Below are 18775 nucleotides of genomic sequence, written 5' to 3' on the forward strand. Positions count from 1 at the left end.
TATTGAAAGTTTTTTTGTTTTCACAAGTTTACTTTCAAGCCTTCTTGTCAGGTGGGAATACAGGCAAGGGAAAAGGAACAGGAACAGTGGATTAAGTACAGTAAGGAGGTGGTAAAACAGCGCAAAGAATTTTTTGTCTCAGAGGAAAATGTTTACAAAAGAGAAAGGACCTGATTATTTATTAATTGGTGTTAATAATCTTTATTTCAGGATTACCCAAAGGCTGACGCCTATCGGGGGATCTCCTATTTGTGTATATACAATGATTATTGGAGTTGGGAAAAAGAGAAAATGTGCAAAATGAGTTCGGAAACAGAGAGATGCTGTACAAAAGATACAGTGAAGTAACAAGCAGTGTAAATCAATGATTGCACATCAAAGGGATACCAGTGCAGTCGAACTGATACTTTGCAATGTAAATACGTTAATCACGCTTGAATTCTGTTAGTGAACCTCGCACGCGCGGCCAGGCACAGCGCGCATTAGTTCTTCCGCCTGTTTCTACGCAATATGGCATGCGTTCTATTTCTTTCCTGCCGGCAGACAGATGGAATGCTCTTCCCACTGACTGCCGTCAGGCCCCGTCTCTTACTCTGTATGTAAACATGGTAAAAATTCACCTAGGGTTCCCAGTAAAAAGGCAACGCCTGTTGAGACTCCCCTGGTAAAGTAATAAAATATACTACTACTAATACTACCATTAGTTGTTAATCAGTGTGGGAGACAATTCCAAAGTGCACCAGTTTCTGTAGGAAGAGGCATGAGAAAATGCGCCCATGTGACCTTTTTGGGCCTACGGGCACTACGTGAGATGGTAATCGTAAAACGAGAGAGATAGTCTGGGTGGAAATTGATGTACCGGTACTTCAATAAACAACCAGAGAAATGAAGACACGACGAAATTGCAGGGATTCCAAGGGACACAATCTATTCAAAATTGATTTCGATTCAAAGTTGTGAAAGTCTATTTTCGCAGACCTCAAGAGTCGCCGGCAAACCTTAGCCTGGAGTACACCAAGGGACTCTAACTGAGCGGATGTGATCCTAAGGGACCAGACAGGAATGGCATACTCAACTGCCCGACGTACGTAAGACTTATACAGGAGAGCAATGTATGATGATGGTAAATGGCGGCCCATGAAGCATAACAGATTAACACGTTGCCGCAACTTCCTGAAGATGGTAAGAAGTAGTCGTGGAACTTCAAACCATCACTGAGCTCTACACCGAGATGCTCAGCGGAGCGCCTAGATCCGATAAAATTATTAGTGATCATTATTGTTATGTTCATGGACATAGAGGAGGATTCAGGAATGTTGTAACTGGACAAGATGAACGTTTTTTCAGGAGAGAATTGGTCATGTATTTGTTGTGCCCAATGCTGGCAGCTGGCGAGATCCTGCTGGAGATGGGATAGGGTATCATCTAAGGAGCGGGATACATCATGAGCATTTAGAAGAGTGGCAGCATCAGCAAAAAGAAAGGGTGAGCTATGGTTAACTATATCAGGAAGGGAATTGATATACAAAAGAAAAAGTGGAGGCGCAAGGTGGGAACCCTGGGGGACACCACAGTTTAGCATATACTGGGATGAATGAGTTGCATCGAGCTTCACACTTAGATTACCGTTAAGCCAATATGATCCAAACCAGTAATGTGCCTCTGGAGCCATGAAGGTATTCATGTGGCTCAGGAGCGTGGGATGATGCACTTTATCAAAAGCTTTCTGGAAGTCGAGAAATGCACAGACAAATTTCTGCCCCGTATCTGAGAGACGGGCAATGTGATGGGCCAAAAGAATGAGTTGATCTGTAGCTAATCTTTGAGTAACGTAGGCAAATTGACTGTGCGAGATTATGCAATGGCGATGAGGGTAGCTGTTTAGATGATGAGCTATGCGGGATTCGAAGAGGCGGCTGATGGGATGAAGCAGTGAAATTGGTCTCTAATTCGTGGGCAGAGAGGCGCTGCCTTTGAGAGGAATGACCGTTGCTGATTTCCATGCAGTGGGAAATTGTGATGTGGAGAGACTAGAGTTGGACAAGTAAGAAAATGACTCACATAATTATTAGATCGGCCATGGAACGAAGAATCGTAACAATTTGTTTGCTTGAAGTGGATTTTCTAGACGAAAGGTGTTTCAGGTCGTAGTGGACCTGACCTGGTGAAAATGAAGGAAAATGGAACTGAGTAGCGCTAGCGTCTTTATCTGTAGAGGATACTGAACAAAGGAATTGATTTGTTTCTTGTGGGAACGTACACTGATTGGCGAAACGCTGTCCAAGGAAGTCCACTATTTTTAATTGCGTGTTATTGTGACGATCGCCATCTTGTAAATCTGGTATAAATTGTTTACTAGAACTGATGAAATGTCGCAGAAGTCCTGTACTCTCCTCCACCACACATATCCTACTTTCGTGCAGCCTTTGAAAATACTGGTAGCAGTGCGATCTAGAAAGGCAGATCTGGCAGCACGGATTTTCTTGCGATAAATATTCCTGGATACACAGTACGCTGCCTTTGCTTCAGTTGATTGTAGCTAACGCAGTTAAGCACGATGCAAGCTCTTCTGTCGCCGTTGAAACTACGCAGGTCAGGCGTGTACCCAGTCTGCTTTCGCTGATCATGCTTACGCGTGCAGTTTGATGATCTTTCAACTACTAGTACTTGGAAATAAGTTTAACAAAATTTAATGGCATTCCCATGCTTTCCAAGAAGCACCAACTGTTTTACAACCGTAGAGGTGGTCAAGAAATGGGTCCCCTTTCCATCAAGACAGGAATCCAATTGAAATCAACAGTTCGATGCAGTAGAGTTGTCCGCTGTGGTGCTGGTGCACGTATTTTAAGAGAAGCAATAAGGGGCAATGGTCTGATAGGGGCGGGAGAGTGGTGGTTAAGGAGTCAATATCTGGAATATTGGTTACTACGATGTCAGGTAAAGGAGTGCAACCACTGCGCAAATTGGGACGTGTGCCATTATTATTTATAACAGTGAATCCATACTGCACATACGTCGAATGCAACGCTCTACCACTACTGTCAGTGACGGCAGAGTCTTTCTATGCAGAATTCCTTGCGCTGAAGTCACCTAACACTACACAGTTGTAGACATCAAAGAAAATTAGAAAGCTGGTTAAACAAACTCGTAATTGTGGCACTGGGTTGCCATGGAGGTCTAACAGGAAGATTTTTTTTCAATCATAATAAGATTATTATGGATTTCACAGCTGTTGTTACCAGGCTGTGGGAGTATACTGCAGCTGAACTCTTCCTTAATAAATAGCGCAACTCCATCTCCACCTAGTTGGGACCATGGCAGAGAGGTGCTGGCTCGGTGAAAACGATGCAACCTGGGATAGTAATAGCAGAATCTGGTATGCTGTGATTTAGCCATGTTTCTGTCAAGCAGACAATATCAATAGATTCTGACAGGATTAATTGTAGTATTTGCAGCTTGCTTATGCAAAATGCTGCAGCAGCTAATGATGCACAAGCGTATTGTGGTTAATTGCGGTGGTGGTATGTGACGTTTAGGAGATCTCGATGACCCCTATGTGGAATTGTTTGATTTGAGCATACGCTGAATATCGTCAATCGAGACCGGTTTTCCGTAAACGAGGATTTCATCAAAAGGTAGAGTGCACTTGATGCCTTTAGTGCGAAGCTGCATATATGTGGGTTAGGCTCGATGACGGTTTTCCTGTTGCTGCTTGCTCAAGTCATGGTTCACGTAGATGTTGTGTGTACCATGCTTGAGGCCAAATCGGTTCTGTAAAAGCGTGGATATTGTCGCAGCATTGGCTATGACATGCAAACCTTGGTTTGGGTCCTGAAAGCCTCCCAATGAGCTTCATCTCAATACCTTTTGGGTCGACATTTCGCACTAAAGTGCTGACAAGCTGCGGAGATGATCACCATCGGACTCTGGGAGTACCGAAATGACAACGTTGTTCTGGATGTCTATCTGCCGGCGCTCTTCCACAACAAGCTCCCATGCCGTGTTGCTTAGGTGGGATCCCGTAGCCAGTGTAGGGGGCGTTTTGGGAGCCACAGTTCTGGCGAACGACTCGACTGTAGTGCTCAGCTCCGATTGTGGTCCTCCAGTGAGTCAACTCTCTCATTTATGTCAGAGCAACTGTTCCTCAAATCGTCTATTTCCACAACAATGCCGGCCATACGCTCATGCAAAAAGTGTTAATGGACAGTATAGCGTAATTTGTAGTTCCTTGGTCTGTTCTCTTTTGTACAGAACCAAACCAGATTATTCAGCGCCGAAGGTCATGATAATTTGACAATAAGTGAGTGGCGATACAAATTACAGCAATGACCACCCAGCGTTAGTGGTTATTTTTGGAGCTAAATCTCTGATCTCCACAGCCACCCTGAATTTCCTGCTAGCCCTATCGCCTTCTCGAGCGAGGACTGATACTGCTGTGAAGGCGCTGTGTCGCAGTCTGAATCTCCTGCGCGAATGCTTGTCTCTCATGTGGTCACCCCAAGGCTTGTCACGAGTCCTTCGACGTGCTTCTACTTTATGTTCCTTTAGACGCGTCTCTCGTGATCGCTCTGTCTCTACAACGTTATAGTCCGTACACCCTTTGCAATCTATTCTGTATATTACATTCGGTTTCATGGAAATCTTCTCCCCACCAGATTGACATGTAAGACATGGCTCAAGCGGGCGGCCTCGTCTAGTACGTTGCGCAATATTCCGCAATGACCACCCAGCGCTAGTCCTTGACACATTGGGGTGGAGACTGGGCTGAACGACATACTTTGAAGTAATTGATTGCGGAGACTGCCCCAGTGCTCATAAACTTCTCTTACCGACAGTTTGTACTTGCGAATGGCCCCGTTTACTCTATGCTGTGCTTGATCCGATACGGTAGTTTAAGGAATGCAGAGCGCGGGTTTCCTCTGCGTCGACGTCTAGGCGTCGTCTAGGCTTCCATGATTGTAAATCTACACATCTACGATCAATCCACACCTGGCTGGCATCATGCTGGCAATTAAGTGTTGAGTTTCGGAGAGAGAAGAGCAGTACTTGGCATGTGGTCTCTAAGGTACTGTAAAATCTGAAAGTCTAACGACCAAACTGTTTAACGTTTTTGTAATTTTGGCATGACAACGTGCAGAAAATTTAACGATGGCTACCTGGCCACCAAGAATATGCATCGATATATGCGTATTTTCCCACACTGGGTTCGGGTTAACGTTTCTTCAAATCGTGAAAAAAATTGGTCGTTAAAACGTTAGACTTTATGACTCGTTAGACTTTCCTGTTTTACAGTATTATCAAGAGTCCATAAGCCAAGAGTATGCAACTGTGATCTCTTTTCTATGGGCCAGATGCGCGGCGCACTGCCTTAATTACATCATTCAGCTGCAGTCCGCGACTCTGCGCACTGCGGAAAATCAAACACCGCACTTTCCCTCCAGTTTGAAATGAACTTTCGAACGGAACTGGAGCTCACGCGCCAGAATTCAGAGATTGTGTAGGTACTGGAACGAATCGAGCAAAAACGGATGGGCTCGTGCGAGAAATTGAGAGTTTGAATACATGCTTTCAGAGCGTGATGAAGGCAAGTTACGTAATGAAGGCAGCGCGCAACGCATGCACCCATAATCACAGTTGCATACTCTTGGGCTATGGACTCTTGGTATTATGATATCATTATCCTCTGGAGCAATGGAAAAATACGACTTATGGAGCTGATCCACCGATTCAACACCATCCACCCTGGAATCAAGTTCACCTACATTCATAAATGATTAAGCGGTGCAAGCCTCTAACTAACGACCACCTGCCACTAAAAACCATTTTCTCTGGTCCCAAGTGGTGGTCGTTAGTCACAGGTTTCACCGTTGTTAGGAGAGGTTTTGTCACCACGCCGGCGCGTTTATAGTATGAGCCTGTCCAGACTACGTAGAAACCCACGTAAACACCCCACAAACACGCTTGTTGCCAAGGCGAGTGACGAAAAATGGCCGAAAACGGGGAACGTGGGATTGAAGAGGAACGTGAGTCGTCAGTACGTTTCGCCGTATGGTTCGTGACGGCTTGTTTCGTGTGAAACAACTTGTTTTGTAGTCAACTAGTCCATCACAATGTCATGCATGAGGAGTACTGTAGGAGTTTGGCTTTCGGCTTGTACAATTCGTTTTCGCAAAGCTTCCCTTTCTTTACTTATCTTTGATATTTATGACCCACCCAAGTTGGGTGGTGTGCTGCTTTGCTGCTTCGAATTGTAGTTAGACCGCTTTGTCAAATATCGTACTGGTCTCATCATCGTCCAGTAACAATCGACATTCTTTGTTCCGTTGGGACTGTAGCTTTTGCTCGTTTTCGTTGCGCTTGCCTTCCCCTCTTTGGTCTTTTCCATAACCTTGAACCTTCCAAGTTGGAAGGCTGTCGGTTAGCGCTACGGAGATGTGTTGAAGCTAGGTGTCAGGACGTCGAATGTTTCAGTACTCTGTCAGTTTTGTGCCTAGTTATTGCACTTTCTGACTGTATATAGTATCATGTTACAGTGATGGAGAGTTACTCTTAACTCGTATCCATATGTCTTTTTTTTTCTCTTCCACAATAATAATAATAATAATAAAATTGTGCTGCAAAAGCCTATTACTATGATCTAGAGTGCATAAACAAGAGGTTGGAACTGTGGATATGGGTGAATGCGCGACGCGCTGTCTTCATTACGCAATTTGCCTCCATCATGCTCTGAAAGCATCTACTCAAACGTACAATTTCTCGTACAAGCCCAATCGTTTTGTTCCAGTACGAATGCGATCTCTAAATTTTGATGCATGAACTCCAGTATCGCAGGAAAGTTCATTTAAAACCAGAGGGAAAGTATGGTGAAGGATTTCCCGCAATGTGCGGATTGCAGCTGAATGATGAAGTGAAGCCCTCCTGAAGGCAGCGCACTGCGCATCTGCCCCAAAGAAAAGAATTCACAGTTGCATACTCTTGTTAGTGGACTCTTGCTCTTATGTTGTGAAATAACCACAAAAACATATTGTGGAAAAATAGCCTTTTTTCAATTTCCACCTGCCTCCCAACACGAAGGAGAATGTGAATAAAAAACCCACCAATGCAATCTACGGACATCAGTATTACATCCTCCGAGAAAGAAATGGAAAGAATTGCACCTCGAACCCTACAGAAAGCTTTTTTCTTTCGTGTTAATAACGACGGATCACCTCTTACAATTTTTATTAGTTTAATTTTTTTTAATTTTGGCCATTCGTCTACTATCATTTCGTCTTGGGGGTTAGACAATGGGAAGTAGCCATGTAGGGGCGTTAGCCCGCCTTTCGGCACCGGGAGTTGCAGCTCTCTCGATTTGACTCGATTGAGTGCAGAGGACCCACACCTTGATGTGGTGAGCTGCGTCGTGGGGATTTTGCAGTCAGATGTGCAACTGCGGGGCTCGAACCCTAATTTCGGCGGGTGATGCAGCACCTCATACATTCATCTTAGTGGTGAGACATGGGGTCGGGAAGCAATCATACAGTGATGTAATATGGCCTTACAACAAGGGATTAAATGTTCGCTCGGCTCGACTCTGCTGAGTGACGACGGCCAATGCCGTGAAATGCAGAACTATGTCCTGGGGATTTTGAAGTTACCTATTCGACATATGCTACACGTAGTGCACAGACCCTGAGGTACAGCACTGGTCCAGGTATCACAGTACATCATCTCTGCTCATTCATACATCTGCTTAGATCGTTGTGGACACTTTGATTAAGTTCTGCTCCCAGCCACTTCATTTAATCTAATGAACCCCTCAACGCTGGTACTAAACGAACCCCTCGATAGGCATAGTGCCTTTGGGTTATTTCATAATAATACTTCCTCCGTATACAAAAACTTCGTGACTTTTTTGAGCGGTGGTTTTGAGCAAGAACCTGCTCGACGAACGGCACCAAAGGCTGTCATCGACAACCCACGTCCATGTCGAGGTTAGTTTGGTTGATCCCGAACAGATTCTCCACGGACGCCATGCGTGTGAGGACGTTGCCGACAGAAACTCAAGAGTCAAATGAAAATAACTAACACTTACTTGCTCGAAACTGACACAGTGACGAAGTGTAGCTCGTGGCTAGAACACGGAGTCACGCGGCACTCGCTGCCCTGAAACTGGCCACGCTCGTACTTGCGGTGCGCGGCCCCATAGATCTACGCAGCGTGAGAACATAGATTTGTTTCGCTCGCACGGCAAGTAAAGATGAAACATTTCAGTCGTCGTGCAACCAGCGCAGACTCAGGATTAGAATGTCGATGGCCTGGCGTTCTTCGCCTCTCTCCAGTCAGACGTCTCCTTTGTCGCCAAGGGGAATCGCAGGGACCTCCTCGAAGCCATTGTAGAATGCTTGGGAGGATTATCCTGGCGAGAAAATGCGAAGCGTGTGGATGTGCTTGTACGACTCGTTTCACGGCAGAACGGAGGTCGCGGGTTGGAACAACTGAATATAGTCGACACAGATTCGTACACAGCTCTAGAGATGAAGAGGACGTAGCCAAAAGTCCAGAGTCGGATCATCAATGCAGGTGACAAGAATCTGAACGAAACGCGAGCGGAAGCAGCGACTGTTGGCGATGCGGAGTCAGCGTCGTCAGGTGACAATGACATGAGCAACGAAGACTCTGAAAAAACTCAATCTCATTCGTCTGAGTTGCTTTTTTCTTTGTATATAGCTTGTAAACAGGTTAGACAATGCCACGAGTGTTATTCGAAGTCAAACGGAACCATTCCAGAGCTGTGCGCAGCTTTCCAAAAAAAGTCACGAAGTTTTTGTATACGGAGGAAGTAATAATATGATCTGTCAACACTATTGTAATTACGTGGCTGTTGCCATTTTTTGCTTGAGAGTGTCCCCCCCCCCCTCCCCCTCCCTTGCCGGATTCCACATATTGTAGATATCAATTCCCTAGTCTCTCACATGATATGAGGACTATCACGCCTTTTGTGATCATGCGCCATGTGTCATTTTTTTCCCTTGGGAGCTGTTGTTTTTTTTTTTTTTCCTGCTGTATTCCGCACCCGCCTAGCCAGCTTGTTGTTATGAAGTCTGCCTTGCTTCCGTGTCTAGTTCATCTTGAAGATGATCAGAGTGACCGAAACGTTGAGGCGAAAGACGAGTTGTTCCACTGTGTGAAGAAGCAGTGCATCCGAATCTTGGCCAGTGTTTCCACAAAAGAAGTTGCTATAATGAAGCTGCATGAAGCATCGTTCCAAATTTATAATATGGATAAAATCACGTCAAATATTGACCAGTTTCTGGGTAGATAAGAAAGATACAAACGCTAAAAGTGAGTTACTCATTCAACCCATACCATCACACCATAAGTTATGGTTCAGTAACTATCTCATCAGAAGGGTTGTACTGGAAAAGCTGAACTTTGTTCACAACAAGGGTTCGTGAAGGACATCGAGACGGCTACCATTATGCGTCTCTTGAATTTAAGAAAATTTGTCGGAAGTTTGTTGCAAAAGTGATGAGGACAGATGAGAGAACAATAATGTCAGAGATAACAAATCGAACCAATCCTGAATGGTCAAGCTGGAAACAGAGTACTGATGTACTACAAAACCACAATTCAGTGTACTGCCTAATGACACTACTGAATTGCAAACACAACGTAACCATCATTGCGTGAAATGTGTGATTTCAATCCAGTAAAATACCAGTTCAAACCATGTAATTCTATAAACTTCCGCTTATACATGTAATGATTAAATAATGTGCCTGTTCATGATGGAATTATGTTGTGTTTTTTTTGCCCCATGCATGCAGAATCGCTATCAGATTAGTCCAAATTTGAAACTGTCATACATCATAGTTGCGAAGCACCTCTGCATCGCCACCAGAGTATCCAGGATACGTGTAAGCAAACCTCGGGCTGGCCATTACTGCGTTGTCGACCACGATGATCCTCATCATCATAACCAGGCGTTCAACCAAAAACTCAGAACGATCGTGCAATTGTCTAGTCTAGAGTTGATGTCGCCTAAAGCCCACAGCATTATCCGGTACAGCCCTCCGTTTCCGAAGCCTTTAACAAAAACACTTTGGCTACCATCAGAAGCCACTTCTTCCTACCTACCGAACCTTCCAACTCCATTGATTGAGGAAAAATGTAGACAAGGAGTAAGGACGACGTACAGTGTAAACGACGCGACGAGTTTGTTGTTGAAGACTTGTGGCTCCCATGAAGAGTACCAAACATGTATCCTTAAAAAATTGGAACAGGATATTTCGGAGACTGAGACATACTTGCCCTACGCGAATCGCTCTTGCAAGCTGATCGAGCTTGCAAAATGCTTTGAATGCATTGCAAGGAGCGATCCAACATTACTTTCATCACTAGAATGTGAGAATCTGGTACCAATACTTCCTCAGCACATTACTGGTCGGTGGAGCTATGATCCATACGACTCTATAGTGATCGATAGTGATCGGAGTGACCTTCTCAGCGATGATGTGTTGGCGACGCAGAATTGGATCAAGTTCACAGGAAAGCTAGCAGAGTGTCACTCAGTGCTCAAGCTCCTGATCAGGGGGAGCCTACGTGTATTGCAGTTGGAGGATTACTTCGTGGCGGTCATGGAGTACCACGAGTTCTGGCACAGTCTGCCCCAGTCTTGGCGCCCCAATCGGGAGGTTCTCTATCGTGAGCTGGGAAGCTACCTACTTTCCACAGCACCAACATTGCAGTGTGAAAAGGAACTGAGAAAAGAGGAATTGCTGAACGGCATGTTACAGTGTTGCAAGGTTAGTTTTTGGTAGTGCGACCCGCAAAGTGTGTGACTGGTCGACCGTCGAGGTGTGTGACAGTACGTGGGGCGAAGTGTGTGACAGTGCGACCCACGAAGTGTGTGACAGGGTGACGAAGTGTGTTGTGTGCCTTCGCATCTCGCTGTGGTTTGCTGTTGTTGTGGTGGATGTTTTTCTGCTGTTCTTGCCCCTGTACACACACTACTCATCCAAAGCCTATAAAGCCATGCAATCAGACATAATTACCATTCGTTACTCCTGACCATGTATGGTGTATTTGGCGTATTGCAAATTGGATTATACTTGATCTTCCCTTTCCTCGCAGTTTCTCAAAATAGAAACGTACTGTACTCTAATTTTTTTGTTTGTTTCCTGTTTCTCTCTATTATCTAACGACGGAGATCAGCTGGGTGCTAGTTTCCAAAAAATAATTGATTGTAAGTGCTACATGTCCTACGTATCTTACGATCAACTGAACATCCTGTCATGGTGGCAAGAGAATCATGAGTACATGAAACGTTTACGTTAATTCATAACATTGAGCATAATATTATTGTTCTCTTGAATTGCACTTATTACGAAATAGCAAGCGATTTTGGCGATAATTTATTAGGAGAGGATTTGTTTTAAAAGTGGAGCACGCGCTCGCACATTGTCCAAATTTAACATAATATATAATACATGTATGCCGGTAATGTATTCGGTATTATTAGACTATCCGAGCACCACAGCATTATGGAGCATTGGAAAGTACGAACATGTGCACTTTGACCTGCAATTGGAGCTTAATTTGGAGTTTCGTAGTGGACAATATCGGGAAATCCCAGTATTTTTGGCAAAAGTCCGCTACACTCATAAGATACATGTACACGTAGCTGTAACACTCATCGTGTTATTTAGAAAAGCGATCCTGTCAGCTTTTCTATTATTGTGTTCACATGGCGCTACCTAACGACACCGCTATTCAGACACGTTGTCTACGTAGCTACGTAAGTTTCTACGTAAGATGCTCGGTACCTGGTCCTGGACCAGGGAGCTACCAAGAGTCCATAACCCAAGAGTATGCAACTGTGATCTCTTTTCTATGGGCCAACCGCGCGGCGCGCTGCCTTCATTACATCATTCAGCTGCAGTCCGCGCACTGCGGAAAATCAAACACCGCACTTTCCCTCTAGTTTGAAATGAACTTTCGTACGGAACTGGAGTTCACGCGCCAGAATTCAGAGATTGTGTAGGTACTGGAACGAATCGAGCAAAAACGGATGGGCTCGTGCGAGAAATTGAGAGTTTGAATGCATGCTTTCAGAGCGTGATGAAGGCAAGTTACGTAATGAAGGCAGCGCGCCACGCATGCACCCATAATCACAGTTGCATACTCTTGGGTTATGGACTCTTGGAGCTACTCCATGGCTCCTACGTACCATCGGATGCGTGTGCATTGCAGACTTTTTGTTGTTGCCTTTTCCGTTTTCGGATGTGCATGCACGAGGAACTTCCTTCTTTGGAACTGCTTCTTGCATGAGCTGTTTCGGATATTTCGTCTCCTGGCCTGGCTTATTTCGTTTCGGCGCTGCTGAGACCTCCTTTCGCGGAATATTACTCAATGACATGTCGACAGGTGAGTTGACCAGTTCCCTTTGATTCATTTGCTTGTGTTGACTCTTTCATTTACGAAAAGTGTGCTGATTTTGGGCGGAATGCAATAAATAATGGAAAAGCTGGCAGGATCTCTTTTCTAAATTTAGCTTTTCCGCTGCCGAGGCCCCCTTTTACGGAATACTCGATGACAGGTGATCTCTGAGTTGACCGGTTTCCTTCGATTCATTTGCTTATGCTCACCCTTTCATTTACGGAAACGTGTGCTGATTTTATTCGGATTTAGATCCATTTTTATCTCTTTGCCCTTGTCTACAGTGTGCGAAGAACGCGAGTTCACCTTCTTGACGGTAAGGCTTATGTTAGATGTGTTGTCGAAATACTCATATTCATTGTACATTGGTACGTTACAAGTAAGTCACTGGTCAGTGGCATACTATCGTTGGCAGTTCCCAATCTGGAGGGAAAGGTTCAAGGACCCATTGACCGAGTTTGCAAAAATAAATTCGCATATCAGGGAAAATCTCCATTGTGGAGAGGTTCAGTAAACTTGTATGATTAGATTTGTTTACTCGAGTCTGGGCTGTTTGATTTATTATTTGTGAGTTCCGCCGAGATTGCACTGCCCCAAATGAAGTTTCGTGCCGCCAAGGCAAGAATTACGATCTGCAATCTGTTTGTAGTACCTGCAAGAATGTGCTGTACATGTATCGTACTTTCTCTGTTGCTGTTTCAGTTGCCGTCATGTTGCTAAAGAAACGTTCAGTAGAGAGGTTCTGCAAAACGAAAATTCGAACGAAGTTTCGCGACAGTCATTGCGAAAGTGTGAACGAATTTTTGCACAAACTTTGCGTTCTGCACGTTTTCGTAGTTTGCGCGGGCCAAGTGCACGTACGCCATGACCCGATCTCACGAAAGTGTGTACGACTGTTCATTTCGCGTTCCCTGCAAGTTTCGCGTCCAAAGTTGAGTTCGTGCGAAGTTTCGCACTTCAGGACGTGGAACGACTGTTTGTACGCATTTTCGTTTTGCAGAACCTCTCTAGTGACTCATTTGTTTCATACGAGACGAGTCAATGAGTTGGTGTGGCTTAGAATCTTTCGCTGTAGAAGAAATCTATTCGTATGTCTATTGGAGAAATAATTGTATTCACTGGTTATAAAATAGGTTAAGACAAACTCACAGAATAAATACCATCGGTCCCTTGGTGTTCGTCCTAAAGAGGTTTGACTGGATATCATTCATACTCACCAAAAAATGTGTACGATTCTATTATTATGAAGTGCCTTGTTTATCTCTCAGTACCTCCAACCATAGCCTTGCCCCTTTTATCCTCAGGATCAGTGTAGTTGTTGGAACGAGGTGTCGGACTCAGCAATGTATTTGTTTACATTTTAATACATGTTTATTGTTCCTCCTTTGCTGTGTTGTTTTAGAAAATCGTGGACTAACAGTTCGAAGTCATTGAACTACTTCCAAAAGTTGTATCGACATCAACAGGGTTACGATTTCAGTGCAATATGGTGCAGGATGACCTTATCACGATAACCCATGATTATAAACCATTATAAACACAGAATCAACAAAAACATCTGCGACACGCACCTGGTTACATTTCTCAAATAAATCTGATCGAGGGTGGGGAAATCTGAAAGGCAAGACAATTTTATGAGTCATGAAATTCTGCTACAGCAACATGCACAGAATGACCTCCGTATAAAAAAGGTATCACCACGGTCCACCACTACTCACATGCATCCCCGCAGAAGAACATGCTAGTCCCATTTTCTGCAAGAAAAGGCTTGCACATCAATGCGTATAATACGGTATTGATATGATGTGAAGGCCATCATTTACATATTGATAGGGCATTTCATTGATTGGTGACAGAAAAAACAGAAGAAATTATAGCAATAAAAACTGCTTTATGGCAGTTTTCTAAAAAAAGTTATTGTGTTCTAGTCCATGGACCCCGTCTAAAAAGTAAGAAATTAACGAAATGTGATAGCTGAAAATTAAAATTTCACACAAAACCTCACAATAATCACACACAGAATGAAAAGCTACATGTAGAAGACCTTTTCTCCTCGTGATCCTCTTTCCTATGCATGCATGTTGCCAATTGTTGGTGGAGTACAAGTTTAGTGTTGAAAGCAGCATTTCAAGTGTTGTGATTATTGTGAGGTTTTGTGTGAAATTTTAATTTTCAGCTATCACATTTCGTTAATTTCTTACTTTTTAGACGGGGTCCATGGACTAGAACACAATAACTTTTTTTAGAAAACTGCCATAAAGCAGTTTTTATTGCTATAATTGGATAGTGGATCGTGTTGTTCAGACACGTAACACATTGTGGCAATTGATGTAGCCATGCCTATGTAGTCAGGTCAATGTATTTGTACGAGTACGTGTGACCAACCAATGTTGTGTGAAAAAATTGAAATAAGCATTTACAAAGAGGAAAATATTTGGTTTAAAACACAGAGAGCCATGGGGGAGACGCAGAGTGAATATCGGACAGCCGAAGAGGAGTTTTGTCGTTGTGCCTTTAGCTCTGAAGATAGTGTCTCTAGGTTGGTAGCGATACTGAAGTAGACGCCGATCCTTTGATGAACCAGGACCAGGCTGAAAAATAGCTACAAACAGAAAGAAGAAAACTGCACTTAATATGCAGTACTTTGTACATCGAAATAATGAGAGAAAAAAACGAAAGATCAAATACAATCCAACTGGCTGAAATTCGGAAAATCCCTAAATGTCCAGGATTTACTGAAGGCATTGCTTCATAGTGACAATGACGGATTAACTGATGGCATTGCTTCATAGTGACAATCACGGCAGAGCAACAAACCACCACATCAAAACCGAGCAGCATTATCGGGGAGTAAAAGGTGTAAATTATGTTAGGGATTATGTAGGGATAATTTGCCTGAAGTCCATCAACTGGCCTGCAGATAAGCCGTCAACTCGTTGTTTCTGGTAATAATCTATTCATCTGAACAGCAGACAAACGGCTGGTAACGAATCTAGATTACTAAATCCTCAATTAAATGAATAAAATAATGATTAATTTTATTATTTTCGAGCCATGGCTCGGCTGGACGCGGAAAAGGCAGATCGTCGGAATTTGTATGTATTCCTGTTTCTCTCTATTATCTAGCGTGCGAGAAACTTAGGGTGCCAGTTGCCCCAAACCGACGGACCATTATAGGTATCTCACTATCGACCGAACAGCCAGCCATTGCGATAAGAGAACAACTTGTACAAAATCGGGTAAAATTCGGTGATTACGTAGGAGAGGTTTTGTCACCACGCTGGCGCGTCCATAGTAAGGACCTGTCCAGGCTAGGTAGATACCGACATAAATACGACGTAAACATCCTTGTCGGCAAGGTGGGTGGAGAAAAATGGCCGAAAACAGGGAACGTGGGATTCAAGCGGAACGTGCGTCGCGGACCGCTGTTCAAAGAACGATGATCGCCTAAGTGCTGTTTTCGCAGTGTTTGTTGTGTGAGAGTTGATGAAGTTCTTTTCTTGACGTTTCCAGCAGCTGCCGTTTGTTTTTGCTTTCCAGGTTTCACAATGCCACACGTCTATTTCAGCGATTATAATGTGGCGGCATTGAAGGGGAACTACACCCAAAAATCAAAACTTCATGGTCCGTAGAGTTTTGGACGCTGAGTCGAAGGGTGAAGGCCCCACTTCGATCCGACCAAGCGTTCCTGAGATATATCAGTTTGCAATTGTCATTTTCGGGTTCGTGCCGTGACGTCATTGAGACTTGGTGATCCTTTGGCAGATCCAGAAACACTGGGATTTCGCATCTTCTTTCTGTTTGTCCATGGAAGAAGAGGGTATTTGTGTCATCATGGCTTTTGGCTGTGTTGTTGGCTACTATAATCTTACTGGTAACCCCCCTGGGATGAACCTGCACCAATTTCCGAAGGATTGTGCTTGCCACAGGCCGAGCAGTGTACCATAGCAGCTTTCAAGCGACATAATTATTTGCTTGACAATTTCGGGACTACAATGTAAATCCTTCCCGTGTGTTCCAGCCATTTGGCAGAGGAGGATTTTCAGGAGGAATTTTATGCACTCATCCAATGCAGACGCTGGTGGATGAAACTGTGGTGTGTCCTTTTTTCGCACGTCACACTGTGAAGGGTCAGTCGAAAAGCGGAGGTGAGTGCAATATTTCAAAAACACTAGCTACTGTATGTAATTCTTTCTTTTCCAAAACATTTGTAGAATTGTTTTGGACTACATCACTACGAAATGTGAAGCTTTCCGAAACCGGCCTGATGAGGCGGACGGCAGTAGATCTCCTGTTTCCCTAGGCTATACTGGGTGCGATCGATGAACCTGTCTGCGATTGCTGTTCTTGATTTTACAGGAAGAAGATCGAGAGCGGCTGTACCATGGGTCGCAGTGACTCACTGTTGAGCTACGACCACTGCCACCGCCCAAAGGTTATAGGAAGGACTGTTGGCAGCGCCAGCGCCTCTAGCTGGCATGTTTTTTTCCTGTATGAACACACAGTATGTACTGCTGATACGCTACATCACGCAATGACCCGCAGTTCAAGGAGAGAAGATAGTCCACATACCGGCAACAGTGTACACCTATTCGGGAACTCGTTGCGTTTTCTCAGTATGGATGCAGATGAGAGCCAGACATTATTATTATTATTATTATTACTCAATCTGCGGACAGCATGCTGTTTTATTATTATTATTATTATTATTGTGTGTATGCGTGCACGCGCGTGAGTGTGTGTGTGTGCGCGCGCACGCGCGTGAGTGTGCGCGTGCACGTGAATGAGTGTGTTGCCGCAGGAGCGTGAGTGTGTGCCTGCCCGTGCGTGAGTGTTCCTGCACGTGAGTGTGTTTGCGCGCCCGCACGTGAGAGACAGACATTATTATTATTGTGTGTGTGGATGCACGGGCGTGAGTGTGTGTGTGCGCGCGCACGCGCGTGACACTGAATGTGTGTGCGCGCGCACGCGCGTGACACTGAATGTGTGCACGCGCACGCGCGTGAGTGTGTGTGTGCGCGCATATGCGTGTGCTTTTGTGTAATGTAATATAACATTCCAAAGATATTCACGTCATCTAATCTGTGTTCTCCTTTATGTCGTTCTCTCCCCCTTGCGGGAGGGACATGGAATGACAAGTTTGTTTGTTTGTTTCTTTTATTTGAATTCGTTTAGAGCACAGGCAATTCTGCCTTCTCACCAGAGGAAAAACCTCCGGTTTCTGCTAAGAACGAATATAATATTATGAGAGAAGGAAATATTAAAAAGAATCATAACATGATAATTCCAAAGCACAAAGTTTGTATATAATTCAAATGGGTGTGTGTATGTGTAAGCATGCAGTGAAGAAAACACCGAGAAAACATGCAGTAATGTGTAGGGATGCCGAGCAAGGTGGTTACAAATTAATTCGGTTCAGAGCCAGTTTAAAGGCAACCGCCGCACTGTGGAGGCGAATATCGCTGGGAAGGGCATTCCAAAGAGTGCTTCCCACAAATGTCAATGACTGACGACCGGAAGGTCCAGGAAGGAAAGGCACTTGCAGTAGCCGCTGCTCCTGTCCTCGAGTAATTAGGCGATCATCCCGGGATGCTTGGCCTGTGTTAGCCATCAACTGAAAGTAGGTGCAGAAAAGAGGACTTGCAAGATCATGTAGGCAACGGAAAACAAAAAACAAAACCTTGTAGTTAAAAATGTGAGTTAGGGATCGAATAGATAAGCGCACGAGGAGGGGGGCTGTGGATGTACGGCTGGAGAGTCGGAAAATTGCACGAATTCCGGATTTGCTGGATTTGATTAAACGACTCTGCAGCTGCTGTGTCAGCGACGGGAAGAATGCATTGGATGCGTACGTTAGTCGTGCTTGCACAATGCCAATGTACCAAAGTCTGCGGGCTCTTATGGGCAGAGATCGCCCATGGCGCCATAGCTGGCTGATGGCAACTGACGCCTTCTGCACAACACTGGAGACATATGGCTGCCAGGATAGCTGGTCATCAATGGTTACGCCAAGGTATTTGGTAGTGGAGGTAACAGTTAAGGCTTGATCCTTACATTTCACGACTGGTATGTCGCCAGTGAGTCCCCGAGGTTGAATTACCATGACTTGGGTTTTGCCGGTATTCAGCAGAAGCCCAATTTCGGAGAGCCAGTCAGACAGACGTGTCACAGCCGTAGTCAACGTCTTGCAAACAGTGTCCAGATCTGAATCAGAATAATCTAGGATGATGTCGTCCGCGAACTCCTGATGAACAACAATGCAAGGTATAACGTCGGAAATGTCACTCGTGTAAAGGACAAAGAGAAGCGGCCCAAGAACACTGCCTTGGGGCACACCTCTTGAGCATGGGACTGC

This window comes from Sycon ciliatum, chromosome 9 (genome assembly GCF_964019385.1).
Source record: "Sycon ciliatum chromosome 9, ocSycCili1.1, whole genome shotgun sequence".
NCBI classification, from domain to species: domain Eukaryota; kingdom Metazoa; phylum Porifera; class Calcarea; order Leucosolenida; family Sycettidae; genus Sycon; species Sycon ciliatum.